Here is a 10246-nt window from a genome sequence, read left to right as displayed (position 1 = left end):
ACAAGAAGATGTACTATTCATTTTAGAGATCTTAGAAATCGATCACCATGTTTCTGAGAATATGCATCAGGTGAGATGTAGAACAGGAAGTGGGATGCAAGTCTCCATATTCTGGTCCTGAATTTTTTGCATCACCCCACCATGGAAAGGAGCATGGGGGTGTGAAGGATGGGGGGCATGCATAGCAGAGATAGCTAGCAAAAGAGACCATTATTTAGATAATTTCCCCTACCCCGGACAATTTTGTCTGGCAAATGTATTGCCAAGGAACAGAGGTAAAGAGAGAAGAGAAGAGAAAACCAAATAACAGAGAGAACAGAGAAGAAACCAAGAATGGAAACAGCAGAAAAGTCCTCTCATCGGTGCATGAATGTGGAGAAAAAGGGAGGGCTCTTCATCACCTGTGATTACACCTGCCTGCTCCTGAGAGCTGTGGTTTAATGTTTTGCCTGGTAGTAGCCTAGCAGCGAGCCTCTGGAGACCACAGAAGGCTAGGAAGGGACTGCCTGGAAGAAGTAAGACAGCTTGCTGAACATTATCTTGTAAAACATGGGAGGCAAGTTTTGATGCTGTTCTGGAAACCAAACAATTGCTAGCAAAACTTCCTGCTGGCTTCTCTCCCAGAGCAAAGCTTGGTTTTTCACAGTCATAGGGATTTCCCAGGCAACAGGAGTGTAAACTTGAGCAAAGGCAGGACCAGAATAGAGAGTGACACTGAGCCAAGCCAATCAGGCCATGAGTCTGTAGCAGGGCTCCTAGGCCATCCAATTAGCACCAAGAGGGAGGACTGACACTTCGGGAGGAAGACAGGTAAGAGGGAGGAGGCAAAGGGGCTTGGGAGGGGACCAGATTTCCCAAATGGGGGAAACGGCATCGTCATCCATAGTTTCAGTTGGAAGGAAGCAACTGGTGGCAACACTTTAACATTTAAGGTAACAATGTTTCACTTGTTCCATTGGTTTGGTAACTTTTGTTTCATTTAAACTAGGAATGGAAAATAGTAGAAAAGGTTTTCCTTTTAGAGAGTCAAAAGTTGATGTGAGTTCTTAGCAATTGCTAGGCTGTCAGTCCATGGAGGTTACAGCTTGGCATTGGGAGAACCTTTATGCAATCATTGCAAAGAGATGCTCAGGTAAAAATGTACAAAAATACATTTCGTGCAGAAAAGGAAAGGAAATAAATATGGAGTCATTCTGTACTGGGTGCCCAAGTGTGTGGTGTTTGGGTGGTTTATTATAACTATGGCCATTTATTACACTGAATTGTGGAGGAGGGAAGTTTCTACATTCCTAAATCTCAAAGCAATGCCAAGATTGTGCTTTCACAAACCTTATTTCATCTGATAAGTCTGTACTACTTCATACCTTTCTGAATTGATGACAGAATCAGAATAAGAATCAGAATTCTTATTAAAGACTACTGATATGACCTGTTTGGAATTTATACTAGAGAGTTGACTTGATTAATCATTATTTGGGAAGGATCTTGACAAATGGCACATCATTTGCTCAGGTGCACATTCCTTTTGCCTGCAGTCTGGAGCATAAGTAAACCATACTAGGTAAGTGAAATGCTTTCCTGTTTTAAGAGTTCTTATTTTTTTCCCCCTCAAAAATCCTACAACCACAAAAGTTTCCTTATTTGGTTATTATAAATTTTAAATGTTGAGATTTAAATTGCAGGCATTTATTTGTATTTGTATTCTGATGAAAATTATCTGATAACAACAGCAATGATCAATTCTAATAGTCTTCTAAGAGCACTATGTGAAGTGCTGATGACAGGATGATGACAGGAAATGCAAATGACACAGCCCTTGCTCTTGGGGTCCTGAGAGTCTAGCAGGGCAGGAGGTTCTAAAAAAATGAAGAATGACATTATGGTTCAGTTTGTGGATGCTACTTGGGTTTTGCACAAGGATACACAAAGATATTTCTGTCTGGGGAGTGATTGTGCCTTCACCACAGTGATTATCCAAAGATGGGCAGGAGTTCTCCAAGGTGACAGCATGTCTATGTGCATAAAGACACGAGATCTCAAATACCTTGATATTCTGGGGAATGTGAGGAAGTAGAGATGCAGGACCAATTTTGAAAGGGGTGAAAATTACTAGAAAGAAGGAATAAAACACCCAGCAGTTTGGGAGGCGGAGACAGGAGGATCGTGAGTTCAAACCAGCCTCAGCAATGGTGAAGCACTAAGCAACTCAGTGAGACCCTGTCTCTAAACAAAATACAAAATAGGGCTGGGGATGTGGCTCAGTAGTCGAGTGTTCCTGAGTTCAATCCCTGTACCAATTTAATCAATCAATCAATCAATCCAATAAAAAATGAAAAAAGGTGGGATGAGACACAGGATTGTCCAATGCACGAATCCAGTGCTAAATTTTTTCACTTTACTTGTACATTATTTAGTCACCAAAGGGTTTTATGTTTTTCTTTTTTTTAAAAAACATTTCTCTTTTATTATTTTTATTTGTTCTTATTAGTTATACATGACAGTAAGAATGCATTTTGACACACTGTATACAAATGGATCACAACTTCTAATTCCTCTGGCTATACATGGTGCAGTCACTCCAGTAGTGTAATCATAACATGTAATAGGGTAATAATGTCTGTCACATTCTACCATCTTTCCCATCCCCACAACTCCACCCCTTCCCTCACACCCCTCTACACAAACCAAAGTTCCTTTATTCTTCTCTGTCCCCCTGCCCTACTATGAACAGCATCCACTAATCAGAGAAAACATTCAGCTCTTGGTTTTTTGGATTTGGCTTATTTCACTTAGCATGATGTTTTTTAGTTCTATCCATTTACCTGCAAAAGCTATAATTTCTTCTTTAAGGCTGAGTAATATTCTATTATGTACATATACCTCATTTCCTTTATCCATCATGTGTTGAAATGCATCTAGATTGGTTCCTGTGCTGCTATAAACATCCATGTGGCTGGGTCACCGTAGTATGCTGATTTTAAGTCTTTGGGGTATAAAATGAGGAGTGGGATAGCTGGGTCAAATGGTGGTTCCATTCCAAGTTTTCTGAGGTATCTCCATACTGATTTTTATAGTGGTGGTATCAATTTGCAGTCCCACCAGCACAATATGAGTGTACCTTCCCCCCCCACATCCTTGCCAACAATTATTATTGCTTGTATTCTTGATAATTGCCATTCTGACTAGAACCAAAGTGTTTTAAATAAGAGTGTGAATCTCAGGCTTTCGAAGATTCCTCTGATAGTTGTCTGAAGGATGAATTGGAGGGGGCAAGGCTAGAGGCAGGAAGTCAGCTAGGAGACAATTGCTTGCGGGGTACCCAGGTCCAGGAGAGAGCAATGAGGGTGAGGGAGCGGAGAGGTGGGTAGTGAAGCAGGACTCAGCTGCTGAGTGGATGTAGAGGGTGAGGTGGAGTCTGAGACGACATTCAGTTAATGGTCTAGGTAAATGGTGTAGCTGTTCCTGAGGCAATGAGTAAAGAGAAGGTAGTTATTCTTCTGCTTACGTATTTTTGCATCACAACCACTTAGGGTGAATTTCATTCTGGAACATGAAACCTGAAGTCTCTGTGAGTCATGCAAGTGCACACATTTTGTGAGGGGGAATTAGAAATCTGTATCTCTGCAGCTCAGGAGGGTTAGGGTTAGAGTAAAGACTGAGGAGTCACTGTTGCCTCAGTGGCTCTGGCTGAGATTGCTACAGAGAAGGGAGAAGGAGAAGAGGGTTCATAACTGAAGGCTGAGAAGCAAGAGTATTTAAGAAGCAGGCAGAAGAGAGGGAAGAAATGTAAAAGGATCCACCCAAGAGGACAGAGGAGAGACAGAGGAAGTTAAATTCATGGATATTGAGAAAAAAGTTTCAAAATGGAAGAATGATTCATAGAGTCAACTGTTGGAAGAAGAGAAGTGGAGACTGAAAATGACGACTGAAGTTGGTGAGCAGACTTACTGAGGACATGACTTACTGAGACATGTTCACTGGAGTGACAGTGGGGACCACGCTGCAGTAGACTGTGGTATGGATGGGGCGTGAGGAAGTGGGGAAACGGGGGACTTTTTCGAGTCATTGGATTTGAAGGGTGATGGCCCAAGGAGGTCCAGGACTGAGGGACCACATGGATTCATGGACTAAGACTCATGGTAGAAGGAGGGAAAGGGCATGACTCATGGAGGAGGGTCCAGGAGGGGCTGGGGTCTCTATTGCAGGGGGGGAGGTAATCCTCAGGTGGAAGGTCAGCACTCCACCAGGGGGAGGGGGAGTGCAGTCAGAGTGGTCTCAGGAATCTGAACTTTTATAGACTGGAAGAGAGTGCGAGTTTCCCTTCTGATGACATCATTTTTTTCCCCTGTCACTTTCAAGGCAAGTGTGCAGGAAAGTGGCAGAGATTTGAATTAGCCTCTGAGAAGAGTGGAGGAACAATGACCAGCATCATATGAACTCAGATCATTCATGAGCTTGTCCCTGTTTTTACATAAGACACTGTGGTGACTAGGGGCTCCTCATTTACAGAATGAATATTTTCTGAAATGTTGTGGGTGATTTACAAATGACCCTGCTCAGAATCTTGGTTTGCTACTTAGTTATGAACTGGCACAACACCTAAATCTCTCTGTAGCCCATTTTCCTATTTTGTAACAAAGGTTTAACGGTGTTCCCATGAAAAAAAAAAAAAAAAGTACATTGTAATATTTTATTTGTCAATTTATTTTGTTTATTTTTATGTGTTGCTAGAATTGAACCCAGGGCCTCACACATGCTGGACAAGTGCTCTACCACCGAGCTACAACCCCAGCCCCACTTACTTTATGGTAGTAGAATCAATCAGACATTACTTTCTTATGTTCACATATAAATACATGACCAAAGTAATCCCACATCATGTATAATCAGAAGAATCAGAAGTTGAACTCCATATGTCAAAATACATTTTTAAAAACTTACTTTACACCAGAAAGAGATCCCATTCTAAACAAACCAATTGTGAAGAGTCTTCAAAACACAGGCCAGGACCCCGACTCAGGGTACATATTCAATAATGTTGCTATTGTTCTTATCTTTTTCATAGTTTCAGGGTTGGAAATTGCCCTGATATGATGATAAATATTTTAGGTTTTGTGAGCTAGAAGGTCTTTGATGCAACCATTCAACTTTGCGACGGTTGTATGAAAAAGTCCATTAGACAAAACATAAACAAATCTGGTTGTTTTTCAATAAAACATTATTTATGAAACTTTACTTATGGAGGGTCAAATGTAGCCCACTCGTTTGTTCGATGCTTCAAGTCTACATCATTTCAGATAATGTTTTCCTGAACTCAGGGTATCCTTCATACCCACGGGTGGAAAGTTGAACCTTCTTTGCTTTGGGGGAACAGAGGTTGAGAAGTGAGAAATCATTGATGTGCTAACTTCTGCTCCTTGGTCTTCCCCACCAGGGTGATCTGGCTGCTCTGTGTCAGCTCCAGGTAGTGTCCTGGGTTAAGCTGTTGGGGGTGTGCTCAGATTCCTGCTTTTGGAAATGGCTCTCCTTTCGCCCAGTCAGGGTGGAAACTGCAAGTTGCTAATTCAACAGCCAGTTTCCTCTTCTTTATAATAAGAACCTGGTGGGTGCAGGGTGCAAAGTTCCTAGCCCCAAATTAGGATTCCCAGCCTCCTTTGCAGGAGTGGCAAAAATGATATTTAAATCATTGAATGAAGCTTTTGGGAACCGCTTAGTAGGGGGCAGATTGAAGTGGGAAGTGTATTCTTCCTGCTTTTTGTACCTTTTTCTCTTTTGCTATTTGGAGTGCAGATGTAATGGTTGGAGCTGCTTTGAGTACCTTCAGGCAACTTTAAAGATAAAAATCGTGGTAGGCACAGATATTAGCATCTTGGGACACTGATGACTACTTGGATAAGCAATTTAATGACTCCCTTTCTCAAAAAAAATATAAAATAAAAAGGGCTGAGGATGTGGCTCAGTGATTAAGTGCCCTGGGTTCAACCCATGCCTCTACCCCTGATAAGTATTAAATAAGTTTAATAAAAAATAAATAAACTTAACAAAGCCCAGCTCAATGGTGCACATTTATAATTCCAGAGATTCAGAAATGGACTGCCTCCAGATTTTTACAGGAGAGAAGATAAATATCACTTTCAGAGATGATGGTCTGTTTCTGTTGTGAGTGGCTGGTGTGCCAATGCTTCATAGCTGATATGGCAGACTATGTTGGTTCTATAACATTGCATTTCTATACACTTGCACTTCTCAGAGTCTTCTGGAAATACTGGTTAAGAGTACTTAGAATGCAAATAATCATCTGAGTTTCTAAGTGGCTATAAAATAGTCTATTTTATAAAATAGACATTAAATAGACAGATGACCCAGAGGAAACATTCTAAGTGATGGCACAACAGTTACTAAGTAAGGGATTTTGGTGCTAATGGCTGCATTAGGACAACTGTTGGCCAGAGATATGGCCTTGTCCTTGTAAGGACAGGGTTTGGAATCACCGTCTGACTAAATCTATAAGGCACTTGAAAAACAGAAGTTACTTGGTTATTTCTACAAGCATAGTCATTGAAGCCAGGAACTTTGGAAACAAGTTTTATTTATCTTTGTCTTGGTTTAATTAGTTAATTTATTTGGTGTTTTGTACACAAATCCAGCCAAACCTTTGCTTACCTTTTGTGTAGTTGAGATATCTCTTTACTCTGTCTCTTTAAGATCTCGCATCTGGCAGGCTGACCTGACTCAGAATAGATTGCAAGTCATTTTCTGGTAAAAACCCCAGAGATTCAAGAGACAGCCCAGGGAACAGTAAGTCAGAGGAGGAGCAACAAGAGAGGCTATCAAGACAACTTTTGCATGGGCCAGTTCCAGTGGATGCTCATCATACAAGGACCCTGTAACCTTGGAGCCTCTGTGTTTTATTAAACCTAGATTTTCACCATATTGTGCTAGTTATATGAGCCCATGAGTATCATGTATACTAAACACTTTCCTCATTTGATTTCATAGTCAAAAGTGGTAGGGGAGCTGATAATTCACAATAAAATCTTCTTGAAAGGAAAGGTATTAATGAAGATAATGCCTTTCTGTCTCCTGATTCATGGGAGAAGCTGAGTTTCTCCTCACATCAGATTGCTAGTTATTTTTCCCAGGTAAGAGTCAATATTATGTTCAATCCAATTAGGATTGCTGCAAGAATAAGCTTTTTCTTTTTCTTTCTTTTTTTTTTTTTTTTTTACTCTATCAGGAATAGTTTTGGCTGCAAGTATCAGAAACCAGACTGACAACAGATTAAACCAATAATACAAAGGGATTACGTTTCTCACATGACAGGAGTGTGATCAGGCAGTTACTGGCGTTGGTTTGGCATCTCCTTGATGATGCTAGAGCTTTCATTGGATATGGTTGTGATTCTCTTGTCCCTTGCCTCATAATGCAGAAAGTCTGTCACAGCTCCATACATCACATCTTATCTCAAATCAGGCAACAGAGATAGAAGAGCTGTTCCAGAGTTCTCAGCACTTGCATTTGATTCTCTTTGGCCAGAACTTCTTCTCATAGCTAACCAGCTCAAAGTGGAATACAGCAGAGAAAAAGGGAAGTGGAATGACCTTTGAATCAGTTTTCATTTTCTAAAAAATCAGCTACAGGGGCTAGGGTTATGGCTAAGTAGTAGCGCACTTGCCTGGTAAGCATGAGGCACTGGATTTGAATCTTGGCACCACATACAAATAAATAAAATAATAAAGGTAAAAAAAATCAGCTACAATTCAAATTCAACACAGTTAAAACCATCGCTAAGAATGGAAATTTCTGAGAGTTGGAACATAGGTTGTCTCATCCATTTATATTATGTAACACATAGTAAGTGTTTAACATGTTGAAGGTAGACCAAGACTAGGGTGAGAATAGGTACGTGCTTAAGTACAAAGTTGAAGGAGATATTCATTCTCAGACATGGGCAAGGGTAGGGTTGACGTTTGCATGTCCTGAGATTGAGTACTTCCTTAAGCATTGTATCCTAGGCCCTAGTGCCCCTTAAACACTGCTTCCTTAGTAGTGGTCCCAACCCCTGTTTAAATGAATTAAAGGAAGAATCAAAAAAGATTATGCTATGAAGCAAGCACTTGATAGCAATCACACTTATAAAATATTATTTTTTAAATGTGCCGCTTTATATATATTAAGCTGAGGATTCAATTCATATCCTAACAATCATCAGAAAGAATAAAAGATTGTGATTTAGCAGAAGTGGATTCAAAGGAAACCTGCTTATTGACAGTACCTGCAACATGAATTCCAAAAATTTGAGAAGATACATTGTGGAGCAGAGAGAATTTGGTGCCAGGCTTAAATGATGTTTAATTTCCACAGTGTGCTGACGTCAGCCACTGAAGAGTAGATTGGATACTGTCATTCTTTGAGCAGTACCTGAGAGTTGGTAATCCAAACAGAAAATGGATGTTTCATATATATTCATGCATTGCAGAAGTAATTTTAAAAGGAAGCTGTGGAAAACTAGTAAATGATAAAGTGCATAGAAGATAATGCGATGTAAAAAAATTCACACATACCTTAAAAAATGGTGCAAGAGGAAGAGACTCAGTAATATGGCTCACCTCAATCGTAAGTTGACATATAGCCTTAAAGTTTTGAAAGGCCAAGCCTGGACCTGATGGGTGTGTGTGTGGGGGGAACCCATGCCTAGCTGCCCCCCACTCTCTGCTGGGGTGGAATGCCATTACTGATCCAAGGCAATCTGTTCCCTGAAGCTTTTCCTTCCTTATTTCATGGATCTACCCTGAATTCCCAAAGCAGTTCATCAGCATCTTGGCATAGCTGTTTTAGTCCTGGCTGCCACTCCCTAATGACACATTCCCAGGCAAGTGAACTGCATTTCTGGTCTCTGTTGACTTCCTGTAACGGGGGCAGTAATGTTTCATAGGACCCGTGACGTTGGTAATGTGCTGATTGTAATGCACTTAGTCAAGGGCTAGGCCCATGTGCACTTGTAATTGTTCTTGCTACCGTTTCTCTTCATGGATTTATCTTGCCCTGGGTTGTGTTTTAGCCTTTCCTCATAAGATCTTATCCCTTTTACCAGAAGGCGACTTTGGATCTCCTAAAGCTTGGGTTTTGAACTTAGGTAGGCATTAAACCCATCTGGAAACATTAAGCATCTACATCTAGAGAGTCTAATTGACTGTGTTTGGTGAGGGGTGTGGGTCTGTTCTTTTTTATCCTCACCCTGGGTGTTTCCTGGCTTTCCCTAGAGCAGAGCTTTTTAACCTCAGTGCTCTTGGTTTGGGGGACTGGACAATTCTGTTGTCAGGGGCTGTCTTGTGTATTGTAGGAATAGTAGCATTCGTCACTCTAACCCACCAGATGCCCATAACACTCTCTTCCACCTCCACTGTAACACCCCCAAATATCTCCAGACATCTTTGAATATCTCCTAGGGGTAAAATCACAGTAGGGGGTGGGGGGAGCCACCGCACTATACCCTCACCTGAAGAATTAGCAGTATTTTGCATAACTAGAGGTGGCGTTCAGGGCATGTTTAATTGCATCGAGCTCCAATGGGTTTGGAGAAGTGATTCTCACCCGATCAACCCCGCACGGACACACAGCTTTGCTGGGGTTTCTGAGTTGGGTCTTTAATTTTAGTCATAGTAATTATTCACTTCCTAGCTACCGGCTGGGCTGTTCTCAACATCGGGTGCTATGAATGTCTGTGTCCCTCCAAAATTCATGTGGAGACTGAATCCCTAATGAAACATATTTAAGAAATGGAGCCTTTACAAGGTGATTAGATAGGTGATGAGGGCTCCTCCCCCAATAATGAAATTGGGGCACCTATGACAGGCGCGTCAATAAGAGTTCAGCCCTGTTGACCTCCTGTCTCTCCCACTGCATGAGGACACATGGTCACATGAGGACACAGTATTTGTCCCCTCTGGAGGACACGACTCTCAAAGCACCATCCTGGCAGCAGAGAGAGAAGCTTTCAGACTGAGAACCTCCTAGTGCCTTAGTCTTGGATTTCCAGCCTCCAGCATGTGAGAAACAAGTTTCTCCTCTTTACAAGTTACCCAGCGTGTGGTACTTTGTTCTGGCAGCATGAGTAGAATCCAGTATGTGTTCCAGAGGGATACTTTCTAAGGGGACACTACTGGAGGAGCCACAGGTTTTTGCCATTTACTAGTGATAAGAGCTAGCTTATTAATTGGACATGAGTTAGTGCAGAGTTTAATTT

At 41.4% G+C, this 10246-nt stretch overlaps 1 protein-coding gene across 2 annotated transcripts in view; it reads left to right on the top strand.

Moving 5' to 3' along the window:
• Positions 1 to 810: 810 nt before the first annotated feature.
• The window catches only part of Capsl (calcyphosine like), a 32949-nt gene continuing 23513 nt past the window's right edge, over positions 811 to 10246 (top strand). The window contains exon 1 of one of the 2 annotated variants that reach the window (XM_005325637.3): positions 811 to 932. The gene's annotated coding sequence lies outside the window, so the exon portion shown is untranslated. Of the gene's footprint in view, positions 933 to 1539; positions 1562 to 10246 lie in introns of those variants that run through there. The other variant, XM_078017421.1, reaches the window with a different exon arrangement.

The sequence above is a fragment of the Ictidomys tridecemlineatus genome, chromosome 1 (assembly GCF_052094955.1).
Source record: "Ictidomys tridecemlineatus isolate mIctTri1 chromosome 1, mIctTri1.hap1, whole genome shotgun sequence".
Classification (NCBI taxonomy): Eukaryota; Metazoa; Chordata; class Mammalia; order Rodentia; family Sciuridae; genus Ictidomys; species Ictidomys tridecemlineatus.
This window is presented reverse-complemented; position numbering and strand designations above follow the sequence as displayed.